Below are 26,170 nucleotides of genomic sequence, written 5' to 3'. Positions count from 1 at the left end.
GAGAGCCAAACTCCCTGCTTGCATCTCTCAGGTAGGAACATTTCCTTCTTTATTTCTGGGAAGCCAGGCATATCTTCAAATGCTTGTCAGTCAATTGACACACCTAGCTCAGAAAGCTCTTTTTGCTGGCTCTGCATTTCCTTTTCAGTGTAAAAGTATGAATGTGTATATATATATGGGGCAGATAGGTGGTACAGTGGATAGAATGCCTGGGGGCTTGGAGTTGATGGGGCGCTAATGACGGACCCCTAAAAGGCACTGAACTTTCCCCTGTGGCCCAGGGCCCTGGTGTTCACTTGAGGCACCCAGCCATTCCCAATTAATAATCCTTTCAACTGTCCTTTCATTGTGACCTTCATTGTCTGCACCTGCCGCTCCCCGCCCCCGCCCCTGCCCCAGACCACCACTCCTTGATTCCATCTAGATCCCTTCTCTGTTACTTCCTAGTCACCCCAAGCTATTGGCCACACTATGAAAAAGGTCAGTCTCATCTACCAAATTGCTCAGACTCCTTAAAAGTCTGACCTACTTCTATTGGCAATACAATAAAACTTGTCTCTGACTGAAAGAAGGCTTGAGTTAAATTCTTTTGAAGCAGGACCCATGCCTTTTGCCTTTGAATTTCGGGGTTCCCAGCAACCCTAGACCTCAACAGAGTCAGGTTCAAATCTGGCTTCAGATACTTACTAGCTGTATGACACTGGGTAAGTCACTTAACCCTGTTTGCCTCAGTTTCCTCATCTGTAAAATGAGCTGGAGAAAGAAATGTCAAACCTCTTCAGTATCTTTGCCAACAAAACCCCAAATGGGGTCACAAAGAGTTGGACGTGACTGAAAGGACTGAACAACAACAACATGGATGTATATTAAGGTTAGGATGATGGAAAATGTCCAAAGTAAGATTTGAATTCACATCCTGTGACTCCCACGATTTGATGCCATGCTTCATCCAATAGATCCTCAGTATCCCACCTACTACTTTCTCTATGCCCCATGAAAGAAATGGATCATTGCTGGTATGAAGAGCATGTCACCATTCTAAATCCATTATGGAAAGGGTAGAGCATAGGTATCTCTGATTATCTATTTTATCCTGCAAAGGGCTGTCATGATCAAATTAACTCTGGCTTCTTGGGCTAGTGTAGGCCAGAAGTGTCTAGGAAGATTTCCTGGAGGAGGTGGAATTTGAACGAAGGACCCTGGAAAAATTGAGTTTTTCCCAGTTGATTGATGAACCACAAAGATGGAACATGAAGACCAGTTGGACAAGCTAATAAGCCCAGTGGTGGGGCTTGAGTGAGCCTTGAAGGATGAGAAGGACTAGATAGGGAGAGACTATTGTAGGTAAGAGAAGCCCCATGAACAGGGGGACCGTCAAATCAGCCTTATGGAAGGAGAGATCACTGAGAGAGGTAAGACCAGAGAGGTAGAGAGGTTTTCCAGATCAGAAAAGGCAATGAAAGCCAAGAAGGAGGAGTTTGGGCCTGATTTGGTAAAGCGTTAATAGTTACTGTTTATGTTTTAGCAAAGGAGTAGCACGATGAAAGTGGTGTTTTAAGAAGATTCATTTGGCAGGGATTTATAGGGTATTTTAAAATAGAGAGAAACTGGAGGCAGAGATACACTAGGAGATTGCCGCAATACTCCAGGTATAAGGAATTGAGGTTCTGAAATGAGATAGTGTCACTGGGGCTAGTGTGTATGGGGAGGGGGGGGCAGGTAGTCGATCAGAGTAATGATCAGTTTGAGCACTGCCCCAGTCAATCTGATGAGATTACAGAGCATAGGCCATTGTTTGCAGGCAACTGAACTCATGAAAGGTATACATGGTCACTGGTTCTATGCTGATTGGGTTTCATAAATTAGGGTTGCCTCTTGATGAGCTATGAAACCCAAATTGGTAAACTACCACTTTCTTGCTCATCAACAATCTTTTTTTTGCATTTTTCTGTGGCAGGGGGAGGGGCTCTAAAGCACAGGTGGCTGCTAAGAGTTTGGGGGAGATAATGTAGGAATCTTTGGGAATGGAGAACTTAGCAGAATGATGAAGAATTACCCTAATAGCAACTCCAAGTCCAGTTGCCTTCTGGGTAGACTTGATGGGCTGAATGCTTTATATTTCTATATCTGTTCCTTTGCATCTTATACATTTTCTGTGGAGTGACATAGAAGCTGCCCAATACTCAATACTCAGATTGTACACTGAGTTCCTGTGTGGGAGTTTGGGACCCTACAACTCACATCTGGAGGAAACCTAGTCACAAGCAATGTTGTTATTGTTTAGTCATTTCAGTCGTATCCACCCAACTCTTTGTGATGCCATTTGGGGTTTTGTTAGCAAAGATATTGGAATGGTTTGCCATTTCCTTTTCCAGCTCATTTTACAGATGAGGAAGCTGAGGCAAACAGGGTTACATGACTTGCCCAGGGTAACCCAGCTAGTAAGTGTCTAAGGCTAGATTTGAACTCAGCAAGAGTTTTCCTGACTCCAGGCCCAGCACTTTGTCCACTGCACCACCTCGCTGCCAGTCACAAGCTATACCCAAGCTTTATTTTAGATATTTTCCCAGAGTAAAACTTTAAGATAGGGACAATAAGCTAAAGACAGAAATTAAGTCTTTGGAATTAGCCCCTCATATCCAACATAGCCTATGTGAACCAGAGCCTTTGCAGGACCCTGGGATATGGGTTATGCTAGAAAGAAAGGAGACGTTCCAAAACGCATTTCACAGGAAGAAATGACAGGGCTCGATACCGGAGTGTACATAGGAGATAAAGGAGAAGGAAGAATCAAAGATAACTAGAAGAACAATTGTACGTCCAAGAACAATTGGACGTTCCAAAAGACATTTCACAGGAAGAAATGACAGGGCTCGATACCAGAGTGTACATAGGAGATAAAGGAGAAGGAAGAATCAAAGATAACTAGAAGAACAATTGTACCATGAATGGGAAAGGGATAGTAAGGAAAGCTATTTGGGGGATGTGGGGAGACAATTGAGTTTTGTATCGTGATGAGTTTGACTTGATATCTAAGTGAAAAGATTCTGTGAGCAGTTAGATATACCAGATTCCCACCTAGTCCAAGAAGTTCAAGTTTTTTTCTGAAGGCAAAGGAGATCAATTGGAGATTTTCTAGAAGAAGATAGATATGAGGAAAACATTATTTGTAGGACAGGTGGTGAATGACTGGATAGAGGGGATGAAGAAGAACCTGAAAGCATCAAGGATAGCCATGGAATTTCTGGTCTGGAAGATTAAAAGCATGGTAGTCTCTGTAATACAAATGGCTTAGATGGCTGTTTCAAACCAGGCCTCATAACTTTGTCAGTAGGCTTTGAGATATATCTTGTGTGAAAAGTCAAGAGAAAAATCCAAATGTTATTCTTGATCTATGTGGATAAGAATGCATACCAGGAATATAGGGAACGCATAGGCATACCCTAACACCATGCAATTCTCCCTCCTCCCTATTTTTATGGCTCATTTTTCAAGTTTGCATTTTAAAAGCCTTAGTTGTAACTTAAAAAAAATAAGTTTAGTTAAATTTTAGTTTCTTCAATTTGATGAGTAAAAATAATATCCTTTATACATGAATATTCAATACATGTTTACCTTAAAATAAGGGAAAATTCCCTGGGTACATGTACACTGTAGTGAGTGTGTTATGTGCACATATGTCGATGAGTTCTTGTGACAACTAATGCCACTGTCGAAGCTTAGTCTACAAGCAGGTATAATTCTTTGGAGTAGCTAAAACAAAACAAAATGAAACAACAATAACAACAATGTTGAATAAACAAAGACAAACTGAAGGATCAGTGAGATGTGGTGAGATAAAACACTGGCCTGGGATTGAAGAAGCTGGAATGATGCTTGTGGACCCTCTTAATAACTAGCTCCTTGACTTTGGACAAGTCATTCTACATGTCTGAGACCTAGCATAATCATCTTTAAAATGGCAAGGTTGGACTTAATAAGGTGCCTTGGATCAATCATTCAATCAATAGACATTTATTAAGCACCTACTATGTTCCAGGCACCTAGCTAAGTGGCACAGTGGATAGGCCTTTGGGACCTGGAGTCAGGAAGACCATTTTCCTGGGTTCAAATCTGGCTTCAGACGATTACTAGGTGTGTGACCCTGGGCAAGTGATTTAACCCTGTTTGCCTCAGTCCTTCATCTGTAGAATGAGCTGGAGAAGGAAATGGCAAACCACTCCAGTATCTTTGCCATCGTGAAGAGTTAGACATGACCGAAATGATTCAACGACAAAAAATGTGCCAGGTACTATGCTAAGTGCTCGGCAACCAAAAAAGAGACAAAATACAGTCCCTGCCCTCAAGGAGCTTACAATCTAATGGTGTATATGCAAACATATCCAAAGCAAGCTATATACAGGATAAATAGAAAATAATTAAAAGAAGGAAAGCACTAGAATTAGAATTAGAGGGGTTGGGAAAGGTTTCCTGTAGAAGGTGGGACTTAAGGGAAGTAGATAGAGCTGAGGAGGGAAGAGAATTCAGGCATGGGGAACAACCAGAGAAAATGCTCAGAGCCTTCGAAGATAAACATTCTAAGATTCCATGTATTTGAGAGCTAAAGGGATTCTTGGGCATTTGGCATGCCCTCTCATTGCTGGGAAAGTATGTGATACTGCTAACAGCCTGCAGAAACGTACTGGAGCCAGTATTAACTTCACTGAGTTGCCCAGGCATTGAAAGTCAGAGCCAAGCTTGTGTCATTCATTACAGGATGCAGATTTTGCTTTTTCCAGCCTGCTAAATATCTCCTCTAGGACATAGAAGGACAGGTAAGGGGGAAGGTGCCGAAGCTGCCTCTCAGCCACATGCTTCAGTCTAAGCCAACAGATCAAAATGAGACCTAGGGAATGGTGGGAAGGAAATGGCCTGGCAATTAGAAGCCCTAGGTTCTAGTCACCCCTTGGCCACTAATTAGGAAGGAAGAAAGGAAACAAGTAATTAATTATTAAGAGCCTGCCGTGTGCAAAGGACTGTGCTAAATGCTTTACAAATATTATCTTACTTGATCCTTTTAATAGCCCTGGGAGGTAGGTGCTATTATGATCCTCATTTTACAGTTGAGGAAATTGAGGCAGACAGAGGTTCAGTGACTTGCCCAAGGTTGCACTACTGGTAAGTAAATGAGGACAGATTTGCACTCTGGTCCACTTTACTTGACGCCCAGCACTCTGTCCACTGTGTCCATCTAGCTGACTCTGTGGGACTTTGGGCATGTGACTCCACTTCCCTTCTCAATACATAGTCAAATGAGAGTTTTAGACTAGATGATCTATAATAATTTTCCCAGTTCCTACATGTTATAGTGTCAGAGAAGAAAAAGAATTGCCTCTTTTTTCAGTGACTAGGAGAGGAAAAAGAAGGGGTATTTAGAACTGGGTATTTCATCCTGCTAGGAAATAAGCCAAAAGACTCAGAAATGGACTTTTAGATATGGTCTTCCCCTAGCTTTGTGGTCTCAAGTTCCATTTGCTTAATTAACCAGAAAGCATTTCTGAAGCACCTACTATGTGTTAAGCATTGAGTTAGGTGATGGAGATACAAAGCATGAAACAATCTCTTCTCTCAAGGCTCTTACATTCTATCAGGGAAAATAACAAGGCCGTCTATAAGTATATGTAGAATGATTATAAAAAGGATCAGTTGAAAAAAAAAAGACTCAATATAAACCAGGTAGTCAATAAACACTTATTAAATGCTTACTATGTGCCAGGCACTGTGCTAAGATTTGGGGATACAAACAGACAAAAGACAGTCCCTACTCTCAAGGAGTTTACAATCTAATGGAGAAGATAACATACAAACATATACAAAATAATACATATGTATGTATGTATACACACACACATACATATATATATATATATATATATATATATATACAGTGTATGCAGGATAAATAGGAGATAATTAAAAGAGGGAAGGCACTGGAATTAAGAGGGGGAGGCTTCCTGTGGAAGGTGGGATTTTAATTGGGAGTTGAAGGAAACAAATTAGTTTTGTTCTGGAGACAAACTCGAACCACTGGAGTTTTTTTTTTTTTAAAAGGCAATTGGGGTTAAGTGACTTGCCCAGGGTCACACAGCTAGTAAGTGTCAAGTATTTGGTCTGAGGCCAGATTTGAACTGAGGTCCTCCTGACTTCAGGGCCGGTGCCGTATCCACGGCACCACCTACCTGCCCTCCCCCCCCACTGGAGTTTTTGAGTAGGGGAATAACAAGGTCAGGCCTGTGCTTCAGAAGAATAGGATGGACTAGTGAGGAGAGGAGGCAGAGAGTCCCATCCTAGCTTCATAAAAAGGGACCCTCCCTACTTTATCAGATGTTCACATGGAATGCCAGTTCTCATCAAGGCAACAGTTAGCCAGGAGGTGAGCATTGAATCACTGGAACCCAAAGAGCCCTGGGTTCTGGTTGGTCTGTTCACTATCAGAGACATACTATCAGAGACATGCTCTGAGATCCATGGCAATCACAAAGTTTATGTGGGAGAGGAGCGGCAGTAAGAGAGTGCCTTAGCAATACCATGCCCTGGCTGCAGAAGTGTTGCTTCACCTACCACAGCAGTATGTGGGACTTGCACTTGAGAAGACCCTAGTTCAAAGCCAGCCCCTGACACTTACTAGCTGGGTGACAATGGCAAGTCACACTTTCTCTGAGCCTCAATTTCCCTGTCTAAAATGCTAATAATAATTTCTGTAGTACCTACTTCTGCAGGGAGTGAGGTACAAACTAAATAATTCATGAAAAGTGTTTTGCAAACCTAATAAGGCCTATCTAAATGAAAGCTATTATTATTATTTTGTGGGAGCTGGAAGAAAGCTATTCCCTACAGAATAATGTGGAAATTTCTCTTTCTTTTGAGGTGAGAGAGGGCGGGAGGGTGTACAACCACACATTTACATATTACTCTGGTGTGGAGGGAGGTGAATTGTAGTGATGTAGTAGGAAGCTCTCTGGGCCTAGAGTTTGGAGATCTGGGGTTCGAATTAAAGTTCTAAATAGCATTGTGACCATGGGCAAGTGATTTAACCTACCTGAGCTTCTATTCCAGCTAGTTGGCACAATGGATAGAGCACTGGGCCTGGAGTCAGGAAGACCTGAGTTCACATGTGGCCTCAGACACTTACTACCTATGTGACCCAGGCCCAGCCACTTAACCTCTGTTTGCCTCAGTTTCCTCATCTGTAAAATGGGGATAATAATAGCACCTACCTCTCAGGATTGTAGTGAGGATCAAATGAGATAATAACAGTTGCAAAGCACTTAGCATAGTGCCTGGCACATAGTAGGTGCTGTATAAATGTTAACTATAATTATTATTATTATCAGTATCATTATTATTATTATTATTACCTGCCAGGGTTGTTGTGAGTATAAAATGAGATAATATTTGTAAAGCACTTTTCAAATCTTTTAAAAGAAGTGCTATGTAATTGCTAGTTATCATTGTGGAGATGGAGACAATAATACTTGAGACTACCTAATCCATGGAGTTGTTATAAACCTTGGGTACTTGCATAAGTCTTCAAGTGTTATTTAAATATGAGATGTAGTTGCTGAATACCATCTCTAGCCCTGGTTTCTTAAGTGTTCTTGAGAACCTTTGGTTTTCTCTCAAGCTCTCTACTCCTGTTTCTGTAAGGTGGAAGCCCTACTTACCTCACCAGGCTGTTGCAAAGATGACATGAATTTGCAAATAGAAAGGTTCCTTAGAAACAAAGGCACTAGAGGTGGGGGACTATGGCTGTGGAATATTGCATATGTCAGACTTTTCTGATGTTTGTAGTTAATTTTGCTAGACTCTTATTTTTTGTTATCAGAGATGGCTCCCTGAGAGGGGAAAGAGAGATACCATGAAATGCAAGTGATATAAAAACAAAAGACAACAAAATTTATTTGAAAAAGAAATGGAATATATAACTATAAGGAAATAAGATTTAGAGGCAGGTGAGAATAAGTAATGTTCTTCTGAAGTGGACATTTGGGATCTTTTCCTCCCCAAGACTGAAGGTCATTGAGACACAGCTCCTTTCTCAGTGGAGGGGCTGTGTCCTGTTAGGCAGCAAAGAGATTATTGGGGGGGAAAAATGCCCCTGATCTCTGGCCAAGTAGCTGAATCAGCACCCTGGGCAGCTCAGCTGTATTACACATGCCAAGCAGGAGGAAGGAGAGGGCTAGAGAGATGCTGAGCCGGTGTCTATGAATGATTCATCAGCCGAGGATTTTCCTGCAGAAACAGCAGTGCCAACTTCTCCTCAACACACACACACACACACACACACACACGCACACACACACACACACAGAATCAATCGGGGTATAAAGAAGTGTTCATGAGGCTATGCAAAGTTGGCCAAGGGAAGAGGAGATGGAGCTGGGGAAAAGGAAGGAACCTCTGGAAAAGCATTGCTCACCTGGGAGAGGGAGCAGAGGTGAGGAAAGACTCTTCTCTGAGGCTGAGGCTGAGGCTGGGGGGAGGAGAGGACTTGGGAATAACTAATTACACTGGCAACTTTCCTTTATCCCCATGTGAAGGATTCATCTGCAGTGGAAACAGCACAGGATATGGAGTCAGAGGACCTAGATTTGAATTCCAGACCTGTTACTTACTACCTATGTGACTTTGGTTAAGTCACAGCCTTTCTAGATATCAATATCCTGTGGATAGAGCACCGGCCCTGGAGTCAGGAGGACCTGAGTTCAAATCCAGCCTCAGACACATAACACTCACTAGCTGTGTGACTCTGGGCAAGTCACTTAACCCCAATTGCTTCACATTAAAAAAAATAAAAGGTAGATATCAATATCCTTACCTGTAAAATGAAAGAAGAGGTGAACTAAAGTATCTTTTCCAGCTCTAAATCTATGATTCTGCAATCATACAAGGAAGTAACTGGCCAGCTGAATCATATGGACAAGAAATACAAAAGAAATTTAGAGGAGGGAGAAATCACTTATGGCTGGGGTCATCAGGGAAGACTTCATAATGAGATAGGATTCGAAATGGACTTTAAAGATAAGTAGATTTCCTTTTTAAAAATTATAATAAATGACTATCAACCAAAACAATAGCCAAATAAAAATAAAAAATAAAATTTTATTTTAAAACTTTAGCATTTAGCTGAGCAGAAGGAAATGAATTAAGAAATAACAAGTAAGCCTTCCCAATAAGACCAGGAGTAAAGCAAGGATGCCCATTATCACCACTATATTTCAATATTGTACTAGAAATGCTAGCTATAGCAGTAACAGGGGAAAAAAATTGAAGGAATTAGGATAGGTAATAAAGAAGCAAAACTATCAGTTTTTACAGATGATATGATAAGAATCCTGGAGAATTAACTTTAAAAAACCTAATGGAAATAATTAACAAATTCAACAAAGTTTCAGGATATAAAATAAACCACACAAATCATCAGCATTTCTACATATTACCAACAAAGTCCAGCAGGAAGAGATAGAAAAATTCCATTTAAAATAACTGCAGACAATATAAAATACTTGAGAGTCTACTTGTCAAGACAAGCCCAGGAACTATAAGAACACAATTGCAAAACACTTTTCACACAAATAAAGTCAGATGTAAATAATTGGAAAAATATTAATTGTTCATGAGTAGCCAATATGATGAAAATGACAGTTCTACCTTAATTAATTTACTTCTTCAGTGCTATACCAATCAAATTACCAAAAAATAGTATTTCAGAAAGAACTAGAAAAAATAACAACATTCATCTGGAATGGTCAAAAGGTCAAGAATATTAGAGGAATCAATTAAAAAAAAAGTAAAGGAAGGCAGTCTAGCAATACCAGATCTCATACTGTATTATAAGTAGTAATCATCAAAACAATTTGGTACTGGCTAAGATATAGACTAGTGCATCTGTGGAATAGGTTACGTACACAAGACTCAGTTGTAAATAACCATAGTAATCTAGTATTTGATAAACCCAAAGATCCAAGCTTTTGGACAAGAACTATTTGACAAAAGTTGCTGGGAAAACTGGAGAGCAGCTTGGCAGAAGCTAGGTATAGACCAGTATCTCACATCATATACTGAGATAAAGTCAAAATGGGTTCATGATTCAGACATAAAGGATGACATCATAATCAAATTAGGGAAGCATGGAGAATTGTACCCATCAGATCTATGGATAAGGAAATACTTTATGACCTAACAAGAGAAAGAGACCATTATGGGTTGTAAAATGGATAATTTTTGTTACATTCCATTGAAAAGCTTTTGTACAAATAAAACTGATGCAGCCAAGATTAGAAGGAAAGCAGGAAATGGTGGGGAAAATTTTTTATAAGTTCATCTGATAAAGGCCTCGTTGCTCAAATATATACGAAAATGAGCCAAATTTATAAGAACATACATTATTCCCCAGTTGATAAATGATCAAAGGATATGAATAGGCAGCTTTCAGAAGAAGAAATCAAAGCAATCCATAGTCATACATAAAAAGTTCTAAATCACTATTGATTAGAGAAATGCAAATTAAAACAACTCTGAGATACCACCTCACATCTATCAGATTGGCTAATGTGACAGAAGAGGAAGATGACAAATGTTGGAGACAATGTGGGAAAATTGGGACACTAATGCACTGTTGGTGAAGTTGTGAACTGATTCAACCATTATGGAGAGCAATTTGGAATTATGCCCCAAGGGCTATGAAACTGTGCATACTCTTTGACCTAGCAATATCACTGCTAGGTCTGTATCCCAAAGAGATCAAAGAAAAAGGAAAAGGATCTATTTGTATTAAAAAAAATATTTAAAGCATTTATTTTTGTGGTGGCAAAGATTAGAAATTGAGGGGATGCCCACCAATTGGGTAATGGCTGAATAAGTTGTGGTATATGATTGTGATGGAATATTATTGTGCCATAAGAAATGATGAGTAGGTAGATTTCAGAAAAACCTGGGAAGACTTAGATGAACTGATGCAAAGTGAGGTGAGCAGAACCAGGAGAACATTGTACACAGTGACAGTAATTATATGATGATCAACTGTGAATGATTTAGCTGTTCTCAGCAATACAATGTTCCAAGACAATTCTGAAGGACTTAGGATGAAAAATGCTATCCACCTCCAGGGAAAGAAATGTTGGAATCTGAATACAGATTGAAGCATATATTTTTTTACTTTCTTTATTTTTCTTGGTTTTTGGTCTGCATTTTCCTTTGCAACATGGCCAATATGGAAATGTTTTGCATGACTGCACATGTATACTCTATATAAAACTCATTGCCTTCTCAAAGAGGGGAAAGGGAGGGAGGGGGAGAGAGAATTTGGAACTCAAAAAAGTTTTTTAAATTAATGTTAAAAATTTTTTTTACATATAATTGAGGGGTGAAAATTCTTACAGAAAAAATAACAAGTAAAAAATTGTTTTTGTTTATGTCCCATTTCATATCTGAAAGACTGATGGAGTTTCAAAAGAAAGAGAGAGGAGGCATGTATTTAAGGTACTGGAGGTGGGAGGAATAAATCAGGAAAGCCTGGAAAACCCTAGAGTATTTTGAGTCAGTGATCCAAGGGGTTCAAATGGGAGAATAGTGGGAGATAAGGCTGAAAAGGTAGGTTAGGGCTAGATTAAGGAGGAACTCAAACACCAGACTAAAGACTTTGGACTTTAACTGGTAAATAGTGATAAGTCATTGAAGGCTTTTAAACTGGAATTATATAATAAAAGTAGTGTTTAAGGAAGATTAGTCTTTTAGCAGAGTGGGGACATTTGAGAATGGTTAGAAACTTGAGTGACAGTCAGTTCTTGCAAGGGGGGAGGGGAAAATAATGAGATCTGGTTTTTTTGGAGTTTGAAGTTAGGTCAGATTACTCAAAAGATTACTTTCCCCAACCACAATAGTACAGAAGGGTGAGGCTAGGGGGAAAAAAAAGATAAGGAAATTATTTACATAAAGGTGATAGTTAAAGTAGACTTTGTAGGAGTTTGAAGCTGGGCCTCTGAGGAAGACTGAGGAATGGCTAGAGATAACCAAGGTGGTAGAGTGTCCTGAAAGAAAATTGAGGAGGGTTTTAAGAAGAGTGGTCTGTGGTATTAAATGTAGCCGAGAAGGAGGAAGACTAAGAAAGGCCCCTGAATTTGGTGGATTAGAGGTCATTAATGACTTTCCAATAAGCCATTTTAGTAGAGTGCTTGGGTATAAGTTTAACTGTGGGGAGATTGAGTGGGTGAATAAGAGACAGGAAAAGTAGATGTAGACCACTGAGAACTCTGGGAGTGAAAGGAAGAAGAGAAATAGTAACTAGTGGGGTCACTAGGGCCAAGGGAGGTTTTTTCTTTTTGTTTTTAAGGTTTGGAAATCTGTGGGTATTTAAAAACAATGGAAAGAGAAGTCTCTAGAGGGGGACACTCTTCAGATGATCTCTTCATTGAGACAGGAGAGAAAGAATATGGTAGATGTAGGAGTCGATTATATTTGGGGGTTGGAATGATGTAGACCTGGTTGTTATAGTTATATTGTCCAAGTTGGGCAAATTCTTATCTAGATGAATTTCTATGAGGGGAGTGTACCTCACCATTTATCCCTTCTACCTAACTAACTTCTCACTCTGGAAAAGTTTGCATTATCTCCTAAGGCATTAAGAAAATGTCTAATTACCTTCTGGATAGGCCATACCCTGTGCCTGGTTATGAGGAAAACAAAAACAAATGATTGTCAAGAGAGTCCTTTAGGTGAACTTATGACACGGAGAAGCTTTTAATAATATCGTTATCATACATACATACATACATACATACCCCTCCATGGGTTTTTCTGTATGCATTGTGGGTAACTGCATGCACAGTTCCACCAAGGCTGGGACCCCTCCCCATTACCTAATCTCTTGACAATCCCTCTTGCCTTTTTAATATTCATAATTTCTGTTGTGTAATCAGCATCATTACACTATAAAACTGCCTGTCTCTTCTTACTGAAGTTGCCAGTTCCTCCAGTGCGCTTGATAGCATAATCTTCAATAAATGCCCTTTCTTGGATTGGAGATGGTCTGAACCTGAATTCTTTGAGATGACCCCCACAAGACACCATGAAACTGCAACAATGGGAAGTGGGTTCCTTGTCATTGGTAGGGTGCAAGTAAAAACTGAACAACTAGTCAGAGACTTCATGGATCAGAGAAGACCTCCAAAGTCTCTTTCAACTTTAATATGCTGTTCCTGAAAAAGAATTGTTCCTAGTTCAGTATTCTATCTGCTACCCATGTTGCCTCTTCCTGTGTTCAGTCCTTCATGTGTTAGTGAATCATTTACCATATATGAGTGTATTACTTATGGTCTTTAAACCTTGCCCTTCCTGTAAGCTTCTCACTTGCAACTATCTTAACTTAATAAGATTATAAAAGAGAGTGCAGGCTCCTGCTCATTGACTTGACTCACTGCAGCTCATTCTTAGAGGCAAGTATGGAAAGCAGTTATGCAGGCCGGGAGAAAGATTAACAGTACTTTAATCAGGAAACATAAACATAGCAATTGGCAGGTTGCTTTTGAGGTGACTCTTTGGCCATGAGTACCCAACAAAATCATCTACAACTTTCTAAACTCAGTAGGTCAGCTATGGGATGAAACACTGCTCTCCATGGCTAAGGCAGGTCAGCTGTGGAGGAAACAAATGGTTTTCATGCTTGGCCATAGTTTTATGACTAGAATAGCTCATGTAGGCCAGTTTTTGCCCTAGAAGCATTAAAGGGCCAAATATGGTCCCCAGGGGAACTATTCTAGTGTTCTAGTGACTGATTGTCACTGTTAACTGAGAAGCTAAGGATACCCACCCTCTCTGTGACCTGATTAGGCCTTTTCTGGCCTCCACATAAGACCGAGGAGAAACTGGAAAACAATATATGCCAACAGCTTCCCGCAACTTTAAGCAGAAATGAAGGAGACGCTCTCCTTAAAGTGTCTGGTTGGGTAGAACTAGCATTTTGGGCAAGTGCCAGGGAGTTCAGGAAAGATGAAGGGGAGGCTACCTGAGACCAGGCAGCCAGCCCATTAGCCAGGAACAGACCAATAAAGGCACCTGCATGGGAGCCAATGCTCCTACATTTCTATAATGTCAGCATCTAGGAGATGGTCTAACAACTGAAGAAAACTGCAAAACAGACAGTCTGTCCTTCAAATTCTCATTTCTTTGTTTCCAAATTCAATCTCTTGACCTAAATCTAATCTTGATGGCCCCCTTTGTCTGACAGTTTGGTTTGTAGCTCTTAACCCTACCTTGGCCTCATCATAGCACCTCAGCCAAAAAGGCCCAGGTTCCCTTTCCCTTACATCTACCTCAAATGCCTGATTAGTCAGTATTGCTCCATGCTGTCACCAATATGTGGTAAAGGGCCCTCCTCATAGGCTGCTGATCAGGCAGTCAAGGACCACAATTACCCATGCTTTTCTTCTGCGTTAAGGCTTACAAGTTTGTCTGCAAAAGGGAACTGATTGACCTCTCCTCAAAGTCACCAGCTTCTGACCCAAAGGGTTGTGCTGGAATTTGGCTGCAGAGTACAAGGTTAGTTTAGGGTAGAAGGAAGTCTATATTGGAATAACATAGGGTTCTGTCCTTGGCCTTCTTCAACATTTTTATCAATGATTCAGAAGAAGACATAGAGGACATACTTCTCAGATTTTCAGATGACAAGCCAGGAAAGATAGCAAATACCTTGGGGCCTAGATCCAAAGAGATTTCACATATTATGATGATAGAGGAAAATCTAATATAAATGAATGAAAAAAAAATTTAAGCTCTTATTATATGCTAGTCATCATACTAAATTCTGGGCATATGTGATGAATTTAATAACATGAAATACCCTGGACTTGTTCTTAAAAAAAAAAATCAATCAGACAAGAACAAGATGGGAGAGATATAGTTTGACAGTGAAAAAGACCTGAAAGCTCAATGTGAATCAACAATGTGACAAGGCTGCCAAAATCAATCAATCAATAAACCTTTATTAAGCACCTACTATGTACTAAGCATTGTATTAAGCACTGGGGGAAAAAAAAAATCTGTGCTCTTAGAAATACGGCATTCAGGATGAGGCAGATGATGGCCCTATCACAACCTTCTCTGATCAGAATATTGTGTCCAGTTCCATCCATTTTAGGAAGGTCATTGGCAAACAGGATCCAGAGCACCGAAGAGATTGATGAAAACGATGAGAGGATTCAAAACTCTGCAACAAGAGGAACTGCCTGAAGGAATTGGAAAAGTTTAACCTTAGAGAGAGAGAGAAAAAAAGCTTACAAAGGACATAATAACTGTCATCCTTAAATATTTGAAGGACTCATCTGAGGAAGGATTAGTTTTGTTCCACATTGCTCTAAAGGCAGAACTAGATTTCACAAGCAGGAAAATGACAGGGAGACAGATTTCAAAGTTAACATACTGGGATTAAAACAATGCAATGAGGGTGGATGGACTTTCTGGTCACTCAGCAGCATAAAAGAATTCCACCCACATAAGGTCAGTACCCTTCAGACTTGGTGAAAGCTCCAAGATCACACAAAGTACCACACCCTGACCAGATGACCGGATGTGTTTCTGTGTGGCGGGTATCTATGGAATCTACTATGGAATCCTTGTAGCATATCCTTGCTATGTTAGGGCTAAGTTACCTCCTTTTTTTTTTTAAACTGTTCAATGACCTAAGAGTAGCTTATTTGGTCCCAAAACTGAATCTGAAATAATGGTGCCACCATTAGGCTCATCTCTCTCTATCACATGCTTTAGAGAATAGTTGGACCAGCTGATCTCTGAGGTCCTTCTAAGTTCCTATGAGACAGAGGATATGGCTGGCTGACCCTACCTTTTCTGAATTTACCTTTCACGACTGGTTTGGAGACTCAACTAAAAAATTTTAGGTTTTTAAAATGCCCTTACTATTTTTGTCTGGGGAAATCTGCCCAAAGCCTTATAGATTTACTTATAGATTTCTTGATCATTTTGTTTACAAACTAGAAAGAGAAACTAATGGGGATGGTGGGTAATACTGAGTGGGGAAAGGAAGAGGATGTGGCTGTAGAGTAAGAGTACAGCTTTTAAGATCTGTTTTCCCAGGGGTGAACAAATTGAGCTCCAGCCAGACTTTGTATGATCACCAGAGACAGGCTACAAAAGCAGAATCAAGAGGATAATATACACAATGACCCCAAGGAAACAACACTAGAAGACATCAGAATTCAAATAAACGAAATGGTCAACTTGACGCCAGTCCAACTCATACTTCCTCATGAGCCCTTCTGCTTGAGGAGGGGGTCCAGGGCTGCCATCTCATCTTGTCCCCCCTGCCTGCAATACTTCATCATCTTACACACACACACACACACACACACACACACACACTCACACTCACACCCCGTTTCAGCTTCTTTTTTATTGTGTTGTATTCCCTGCCCCCAACATTAGATTGTGAGTTCCTTAAGGACAGGAACTTTCTTTTGCCTTTCCTTGTAACTCTAGTACTTAGCACAATGCCTGACACATAGTAGGTGCTTAATAAATATTTATTAAGTGATTTGACTCCAGAGAACTTAAAGAATGTTTATACTTCTGTCCTTTCATTAGAGTAGTGGTGGACCACAGGTGCAGAATGAGGCATATGAAGTCAGGCATGGTTAATATGTTGGTGTATTTTGTTTAACTGTACTTCCATTATGCCAGGAATTTGCCTGGAATCTTGGGTTCCATTGTCCCCATTGCTTGAGCTCCCAGGTTGTAGACTCTAGTCCCTGAACCTAGAACTGAAAAGGACAAACAAAACAAGACTAAAACTCTGAGTTCATTTCTTGGGGCCATATGGTGTGAAGGTATGGGAAGGTGACCTCAGGCCCTTCCCCAGCTTACTGAATTGTGTCCCAGTCATGAGTGAATGAGTTCTTCTCCCCTGGACACTGTAGGAAAAAGAGACTGCCTACCTAGGTCAGGTAGAGTTAAAATTCACAGGCAATTCTGGCTACACAACCAATGGAAGGAGGCTGCTGTATTTATCACTGCAACCACTGACTCCTTGCAGGAAGCCACCACCCCACCAATGGACATCCATCCCCTCTTGGGAGACTTCTTCATTCCCCTGGAGAATTTCCCAACCTAGAGATCCTAAGACCTTCCAGGGAGTACTTGTTCTCACCTTGGTCCATTTGACTGGAGGCCAGGCTAGAAGATAAGAAAAAGGGTTTTAATAATCACCAGCTGGTAGGCAGTTGCCTATCAGCAACAGCCCTTGAACAGGGGACATCTCTTGAATAAGCCCCCTTTTCACCTCTGACACTGCTACTGATGCGGTCTAGAGGTTAGGGGTCCTGGCACCCCAAAATCATGATACCCAGGTCCTGCCCGGAAGAATTCGACCCAAGCCTTCTTGCAGCCAAAACCAAGGTTTATTGAAGATTCGCCATGTTAGCTAGACTCTCAAGGAGGTTGAGCATCTATGGGCTATTGGCTAGATTGCGAAAATCCGAGCATCTTAATGGAGACAAGATGTACCTTATATACAGAAAGATGGTAGGAGAGTAGCCAAGTAGTCTATGAGGTAATAGAATTCCCAAGGGTGGGAAATGGAGCCTAGGTGGGACCAAGGGTGGGAAGTGGCCTGGGGCCATAGGGAGGCAAGACAATGGAGGCGAGATTGGGTGTAGTCACAATGAAGCACCAGTTGATGGGACCATAGCTTCAGGGGAACGCCAGAGATTTGGCCATGTGGGAGAGTACAGAGTCCATGAAGTAATAGAATTACCAAGGGTGGGGAATGGTCTGGGGCCAGAGTTTTTCCTTTCTGAGGCTCAGATTCCAACCCCATCACTACCACTCTAGTGCAGGCCCTCATCACCTCACATTTGATTATAGCAACCACTAAAGTGATTCTCCTAAAATGCAGTCTGATCATGTCAACCCCCCCCCCCACTCAATAAATTCCAGTGGCTTTCTATTGCTTCCAGAAACACATACAAAATGGTCTGTTTGGAATTCAAAGCCCTTCATAACCTAACTTCCTCCTACCTTTCCAGTTTCCTTCCACCTTACTCCCCACTCTGTTCTTTTCAATCCAGTGACGCTGGCCTCCTAGCTGTTCCATGGACAAGACACTCTACCTCTCAGCTCTTGGAATTTTTCCCTGACTGTCCCCCATGCCTGGAATGTTCTTTCTCCTCCACCCCAAATACTGTCCTCCCGGGGTTACTTTATGTCCCAACTAAAATTCCACTTTTTACAGGAAGTCTTCCCCAACCCCTCTTAATTCCATTGTTAATTATTTTCTGTTTATCTTGTATATAGCTTGTTTGCACATATTGGTTTGCATGTTGTCTCCCCCTTTAGACTGTAAGCTCCTTGAGGGCTGGGATTGTCTTTTGTCTCTTTTTGCATCCCCAGCACTTAGTACAGTTCTTAATACACATCATTGTTATTGTTGTTTAGCTGTACAGTCCTGTCTGACTTTATGTTTTCTTGGCAAAGATACTGTAGTGGTTCACCATTTCTTTTTCCAGTGTGTCCCTATTTTACAGGTGAGAAACTGAGGCAAATAGAGGTTAAGTGACTTGCCCAGGGTCACACAACTGGTAATTGAAATCAGATTTGAGCTCAGATCTTCCTAACTCCAGGCCTAGTGCTCTATCCACTAAATCACCTAGCTAGCCTCCCTGGCACATAGTAGGTGTTCGATAAATGTTTATTGATTGATTGATATAAAGTTACTACATATCTCTGGGGTGACATTACATGGCAACAGAAAAGTTCAGATCAGCTTACCAGGTGGCTAAGATCTGTTGTTTTCCTTACTGGGAGGTTGAGAAAGAAGAACAGAAGGTCACGTGATTTGGAGGGAGAATTTGTTAACCTTGGGGTTGAAACATTAGGTTTGGAGTCTCAGGAACTGCCAAAGATCTGGTTTGTTCCAGTGGGGATGTTTTCTTCGAAGTTAATCACATCAGAATATTCTGGAGGCATAGGAAATCTCTAAGATAGTGGAGGCCTCCTTCGAGATAGAATCAGTGAGTTCCTTCTTCTGTCGTTGAATTTAGGCTGAAGGTCTGAATCTATTTATATAATCAGGAAGCTCCATTTCTTTGACCTCTAAGGTTACTTTTATTTTTTCTGGGGAGAAGATGTTTCCATCAACTCATTTCTCTCAGTATTCAGGTTCATCTACTTTTTCTACAATACCTTAGTGGAATTGCTGTCACTTGCTTGCTGCCCCTCAGGGGCGGGAAAAAAGGAGGAAATCTCCCTTGAAACCGGCATACCTGCCAAACTTCTGACCGGTACTGGTCTGAATATAGGCTCTACCTTTACTGAAATCTGGCAAATATAAAAACTGTGCGTGACCTGAGTAGTCAATAATTTTTCTACTCAGGTTCACCTCTAGCCTGGACTCTTGCAAAGCCTCCTAATTGGTCATCCTGTCTCCATTCTTCTGTCTCTTTTTCCAGTGCTCTAGATAACAAAACACATCTTCCTAAAGCACAGGTCTGACCATATCACTTTCTTGCTCAAAAATCTTCTTCCATGGCTTCTTATTGCTTCTAGGATAAAATACAAATACCTTAGGCTGGTATTTAAACATCCTCACAGTCTAGCTCCAGCCAAGCTTTCCAGACTTATTTTACTTGACTCCTGCCTCCATATCCAACATACCAACTAAACTGGTTTTTTTGCTGTTTTTTATATAGTTTATATAGTACTCAAACCAGGATTCTATCTCACCTCACTTCCTTTGCTTAGGCCCCCATTCCGGAAAGATACGCACTCCTCATCTCCATCTCTTAAAATCCTTAAATTCCCTCTAGACTCAGCTCTGGTACTTCCACCAACCAGAGCTTGGAATACCTCCCTCCCTTAGTGCTCTCTGTCTCTATCTCTGACTCTCTCTCTCTGTCTCTGTCTCTCTCTGTCTGTCTCCCTCTTTCTCTCTCCTCTCTCCTCCTTTCTTCTCCTCTTCTCTCCTCTTCTCTCTCGATCTCACTCTCTCTCTCTCCTAACTCTCTTGTACTTTTTATCTATATACATGTTTAATCCCCCAGTAGACTGGCAAGCTCCTTATAATAGATATTTATATGGTATTTTAAATTTTGCAAAGTGCTTTAAATACATTATTTTATTTGGACATCATAACCATTCTGTGAGATAGGTACCATCTTTTTCACCTCTATGAGCCTCTATTATTCTTCTCATTTTATGGAGGAGGAAACTCTAAGTATAACCACAAACTATAAGTAAGGCCAAGTTACTCACAATTAGTAAGAGGCAGAGGAATGATCTTCCTGCCTCAAAGTTCAACCCTCTCCCTTGTGCCAGTCTGTCTTCCTTGAAGGCAGTGACTTTATTTCTCTTTTCCTTTTTCCTTTGTATCTCTAGGGATCTGTGTCATTGACCCTTTTGGCTACCTGGTAAAGCCTATGAACCCCTTCTCAGAATGTTTTTAAATTCATAAAATACATAGCAGTAAAAAGAAAATTTATTTTATTGAAATACATATACATAAAAATAATATATATAATATATACATATATACTATCCACATATGTGGTTCCCAGACCTCAAGTTAAGAAATCCTATAATCTATAGCCTAGTATATACTGCCTTGCACATATAGTAGATATTTAGCAAATTCAATAAAAAACTATATACCTATATGCATAAATATATATACACATATAAGTATATGTGTGTGTATATATACACACTTAAATGTATGTATGGAGAGAGAAAGAAGGAGAAGGGAAGGAAGAGAGAAGGGAGGGGGGAAGGGGGAGAAGGAAAGAAGTAGGGGTGGCGAGAGAGAGAGAGAGAGAGAGAGAGAGAGAGAGAGAGATCATTTTAGTGCAATAGCCTGTATTCAGGGGCAGTTTATATTCAGACCGCTATGATCGTTATCTTACGTTGTCCTGCTATAATAACAATGATAAATTCTATAATAAACATTAAGATAACATCAGCCCTGCACTGACCAAGTCCTGCTCAGGGACTAGCCCGTGTCAAGAGGTTCAGCCACTCACTCATGCAGAGAAGATGGAAATCAGTCATGCATATGGTATATCATAACCAGAACTGAAAATAAATCAGCAAAGACACCTAGAAATGATTTTTTAAATATGTTTAGAAAGATTTCTGTCTTTTTCACCTGTCTTTTTTTTAATGGGAATTTCTGTTGATGGGTAGAGGATCTTTCTTAGATCCTTAGGCATGAAAGTGCTTCCTTACTCAACCAATATGGGAAAGACTCACCCAGATGAAGGGTACAAAGGGATCATTAGTGAAGGTAGACGAGGCCAGAGAATATTTAGAGGAACAGCATCACCAAAGACATCTACTAAGCACTGATTAATGCTTGGTGCTGAGCAAGATATTTGTACAGAGAAATCCATCCAAACGTTATCCTTGTTTTCTTAAGACAATATATGTTTGGTTTTATTTTTTTTAAATAAAATATTTTTTCTAACTTGTTAATTTTGGGGATCTATCACTGCATGAGGGCAACTAGGTGGTGCAGTCAATAGAGTGCCAGACCTGGAGGCAGTAAGACTCCTCTTCCTGAGTTCAAATCCAGTCTCAGACACTTGCTAACTATACAATTCCGGCAAATCACTTAACCCTGTTTGCCTCAGTTTCCTCATTGGTAAAATAAGCTGGAGATGGAAATGGCAAACTGCTTGAGTATCTTTGCCAAGAATACCCCAAATGGGATCACAAAGAGTTAGACACAACTGAGACGACTCAATAACAACAACAAAATCACTGCATGAGAGCTAAATGGAAAGGGAACTCTAAGGGGGAAAAATGAACAGGAATCCTAGGCAGGACTTGGCGTCCTAGGGTCTCATCACCTAAGAAACCAAAGAACAGGCTTACTTAGAGAGATTAATTGCATAGGATTCCCCAAGGAGACTCCCCTGACTCAAATAAAGGAGGAACAGGGAGAATTAAATTCTCTTCTCTTGATTTAAGAAATGAAAAATGGGCAGGAAAAGGAAAAAAGAATCCCTAGGAAGAGGTGCTGATTCCTTCCTGGAGGGGATCAGGGGAAGGGGGCCATGAAACTGATTACTCTGCTGTCTTCAGAGATGGGGTACCAAACTAGAACTCTATCTATCTTCATCCACTAAGTACTGATAGTCTGGATGAATTAATTTTTTCATAGGTTCAAGTTGCTTTCCTGGTTTCTCTTAAAAGAGACAGTACCCAAAGCTCTATCCACAAGCTTAATTCTTTCACACAAAATGCTTGTTACATAAAAGACCATCTCAACTAGTGAATAGTGAGTAAACCCATTTATTCAAACAGAAATCTAGAATATACTAGACAGAGCATAGAATGAATGAGGTCTCTGACTGGGAGTCAGAGGGGGGGAGGGGGGAACGGGAGGGAGGGAAAAAGAGAGACAGAGACAGAGAGAAAGAGAGAGAAACAGACAGAGAGAGAGATCATTTTAGTGGAACAGTATATTCAGGGGCAGTTTATATTCAGACCACTATGATCATTATACTACATTGCCCTGCTAATAACAATTATCTCAGTTCAACTAAGAGAAAGAGGTCTTTATATCACGTGAGGAAAAATTCTCCAAAATCTCTAGGGCCCCTACTATTGTTGTTGTTGTTTGTCTTTCTTTCTGGAAGAGGACTATGACAGCAGGAAGGCGATTATCATGACTTGCAAATGAATTGGATTTAAGTGAGGGAGGGCTGTGCAAAGTCACCAGCTTCACTTTTTCCTCCAGAGCCATCTGGGTCCAGTGGCCAGATATAGATCAGGATGACTGGAGATGACCCCTTTTTTAAGCTAAGGTCTTTCTCAGGTCTCAGGAGGCAACCTGGAAATCAAGGACCTGTTGAGGCTCCAGTTCCTCTACGTGTCAGCAAAGTTTCTTTCTCTTTGGGATACTCCCCCAAAATGGTCTTTAACCTTATGTGTCCTCTCTTGAAACAGAAAGGAAGAAAGTTTCTTCCTTGCCAAGATCTTGCACCAAGTCTGCCTATCATATAAACATGTGGCATTTGGTCATCATTCTCCCAGTGTCTCTACAATGAGAAGAGTCTTATGGTTCTAGGCTGGAACACAGGTAGCACTTGTGTGCTTCCCCTAAAATAGACAATAGAATGTGGGTTACTTGAAGTAAGGGACAATTTTGTCTCTATTTTTGTATCCCCAACACCTATCCCAGTGCCTTACACATAGTAGATTATACACACACATATATATGTACATACTATTTATATAGTAGCAACTATTTTGTACATATATCAGTTGTATAGATACAGCTCTACATCTATATCTATATCAATCTGTTGGAGTAAATTAGGCCTTTGACTAAGCCTCCATGCTTCTGTAGAAGTTTATAGATTCATACACTATTGGAAGGGACCTTAGAAACAGATAATTTTTTATTCCATAAGTTAAAAATAAAAAGAAACAGGTCAAGGGTTCTTAACTTTGTTTAAAAAAAAAACTATTTTGGTAACTTTATTTTTTTATAAAAGATTTCCTTTAAATACTAGGCATTTTATTTTATACTTTTAAAAACATTATTCTGAGGAGTTTATAGATCTCACCAACTACCAAAAGGGTCCATGATGCTTAAAAAAAAAGTTAAGAACCCCTAAACTAGCTTTTTTGGTTTGTTTTTTGTTTTTGTTTTTGTTTTAGTCATTTGACCTGGGGAAGCTACAATTCTCACAGAATTTACATCTTCCTAAATTTTCAGTGAAACAGAAGAGAGGTTTATGTATTTGCGATTTGGCAATTTCAGGACAGGGCACCTTTAATATAAGCAGCGCCCAAACTCTTGCCAGATGACCTAGGTATAAATCCTGGTTCTGTATCACCTTGAGTAAAGCCCTTCTCTTCTCTTGGCATTGATTTACTCACATTAAACATGGGAAGAGGTGGCATTGGCCAAAATTGCCTGTGAAGTACCACCTCTTCTTCCTCTAAAAACTATAATTCTCTTAGCCCTTAGAATTATTTTTGCATACCTCCTACAGAAGTCAACAGATGTTCTCCCTGGTAAGCTCCTTTTTTCCTGTTCCTTAGAAGGAAATCAAGATTTGTTTTCCTCCTTAGTTTGTTTTGTGTGTGCTCCTTTGACTTCAGCAGTTTATGAATGGAAATAAGCCTTAAAACTCAAAGCAAAATACAGTGAGAGAGTCTGCTTTAAAGTCAAAATCGCATGCTTCTATCATGTGGCAGGCCAGGGCACAAAGTGAGATGTAGGAATTCTGTATCCTTATTCTGACTTTATATTTGACTTGCTAAGGGGGAAGTTGGGTAACATGTATGTGGAATAATGCAAATACAAATTATATACAGATAACTGGAATAATGTTGATATTGCCCAGAACTGAGCAAGAGATGCTGTTATAGGGGCAGGTAGGTGGTACAGCACTGGCCCCAGAGTCAAGAGCATCTGAGTTCATACCCAGCCTCAGACACTTACTAGCTGTGTGACCCTGGGCAAGTCACTTAACCCCAGCTGCCTCCCCGCCCCCCAAAAAAGAGAGACGCTGTTAAAGATTAACAAGGCCAAAGTCTTTAAGAATGCACCCAAAGAAATACTAACCAATGCACCCCCGCCACAACTGGAGAAGAGCTCATAAAGTAGAAAATAACTTTCCCTGAAGTCACCCGCATCTAGAAATGGGCTTGTAATGCAGCTTTACTTTGGGATAGGCATGGTGGCCCTTTCGAGCCCATACCATTGTTAATCTTTGGAGAGGGATGGTGAGAATTCCTGAGACGTCGATCAAAGCATCCCCAGGAACCACATTTAGACAAACCTATGTGGATATGCACATAACTAAACAGACGATGCACAAACTGTACAAGGATAAAGCAAGATAATCTGAGAAAGAAGACATTCATATAGGGATGTGTTGGGGTTGGGGGAATCACAGAATACTTCACAAAATAACAAAAGCTTAGACCCTTAACCTTGGCAGGACTTGGCAGGACTAGCAGTATCCTGACTGAGAGGAAGTCATGGAATTCAGAGCTAGCTCTGTGACCCTGGGCAAGTCACTTAACTTTGCCTCGGTTTCCTCATGTGCAAAATGAGCCGGAGAAGGAAAAGGCAAACCACTCCAATATCTTTGTCAAGAAAACCCCAAATGAGGTCATAAAAAATTGGACATGACTGGAAAACAACTCAACAACAGCAGCAACAAAAACCCCTTCAGTTCCATCTGATACAACTCTCTCATTTTGAGGTGAAATGACTGGCCAAGGTTATAGCTGGTAGGTAGCAGCACTGGAACTCAGACCAGGTTGTCCGACTCCAAATCAATGCTCTTTCCTGTAGGCCACATTCTCTCTCCATAAGAGCCAGATCCTAAACCCAGCAAAGGTGTCCTTTCCACGTCCTCTACGCATCTGTAATTTTCCATCTCTATGGAGTCTGTGCAATTGTTGAGCCTCTGCCGTTGCCCTTGAGAAGAGCATGATGCTGAAGTGAACAGTTCTCACAAGGACAGATGCAGAGACTCTAGGACCACGAGCTCCTTAATTGCCCTCCCTCCCTCCCCTTTCTATAAGCAGCATCCGATCAAGGACATAACAGCAGGGACTTCACTTGTTTCTCCACACCCATCTGCTTGGGAAAACCCATCTGCAGGGCCTGGCTGGCTCCCTGTAAGGAGCAGTAGAGGCACACTCAGCCACAATCGTACTCCTACAATGCTGCACCAGCTAAGCAGCTAAAGGTTATCCCTAAGTTCACAGGGAGCCCAAGGACAAGGGGAAGTAAGGAGGGATATGAATATCATGAGTATCATTTAAGCAAGTATACCCTTTAATTACAAATGACATCTTCCCTTCCTTCAGGGAGAGGAGAGGGGAGAGAAGAGAGAGAGGAGAAGAAAGAGGAAAGAGGAGGAGAGAGACAGAAAGATAGACAGAGACAGACAGACAGGGACAGACCCAAGAGAATGAAGAACTGAGAGAGAGACAGAGACAGAGACAGACAGAGACAAAAAGAGACAGGAAGAGAAGAGAAGATAAGAGAGAAAAAAGAGGAGAGAGATTGGGGGGAAGGGAGCGTGGGAGGGAGAGAGAGACAAAGAGAGAGACAGAGACAGCAGAGAGACAGGAAGAAAAGAGAGAGGAGAGAGAGAGA

Source organism: Vombatus ursinus, unplaced genomic scaffold, assembly GCF_900497805.2.
Source record: "Vombatus ursinus unplaced genomic scaffold, bare-nosed wombat genome assembly UNPS02014926.1, whole genome shotgun sequence".
Classification (NCBI taxonomy): Eukaryota; Metazoa; Chordata; class Mammalia; order Diprotodontia; family Vombatidae; genus Vombatus; species Vombatus ursinus.
This window is presented reverse-complemented; position numbering follows the sequence as displayed.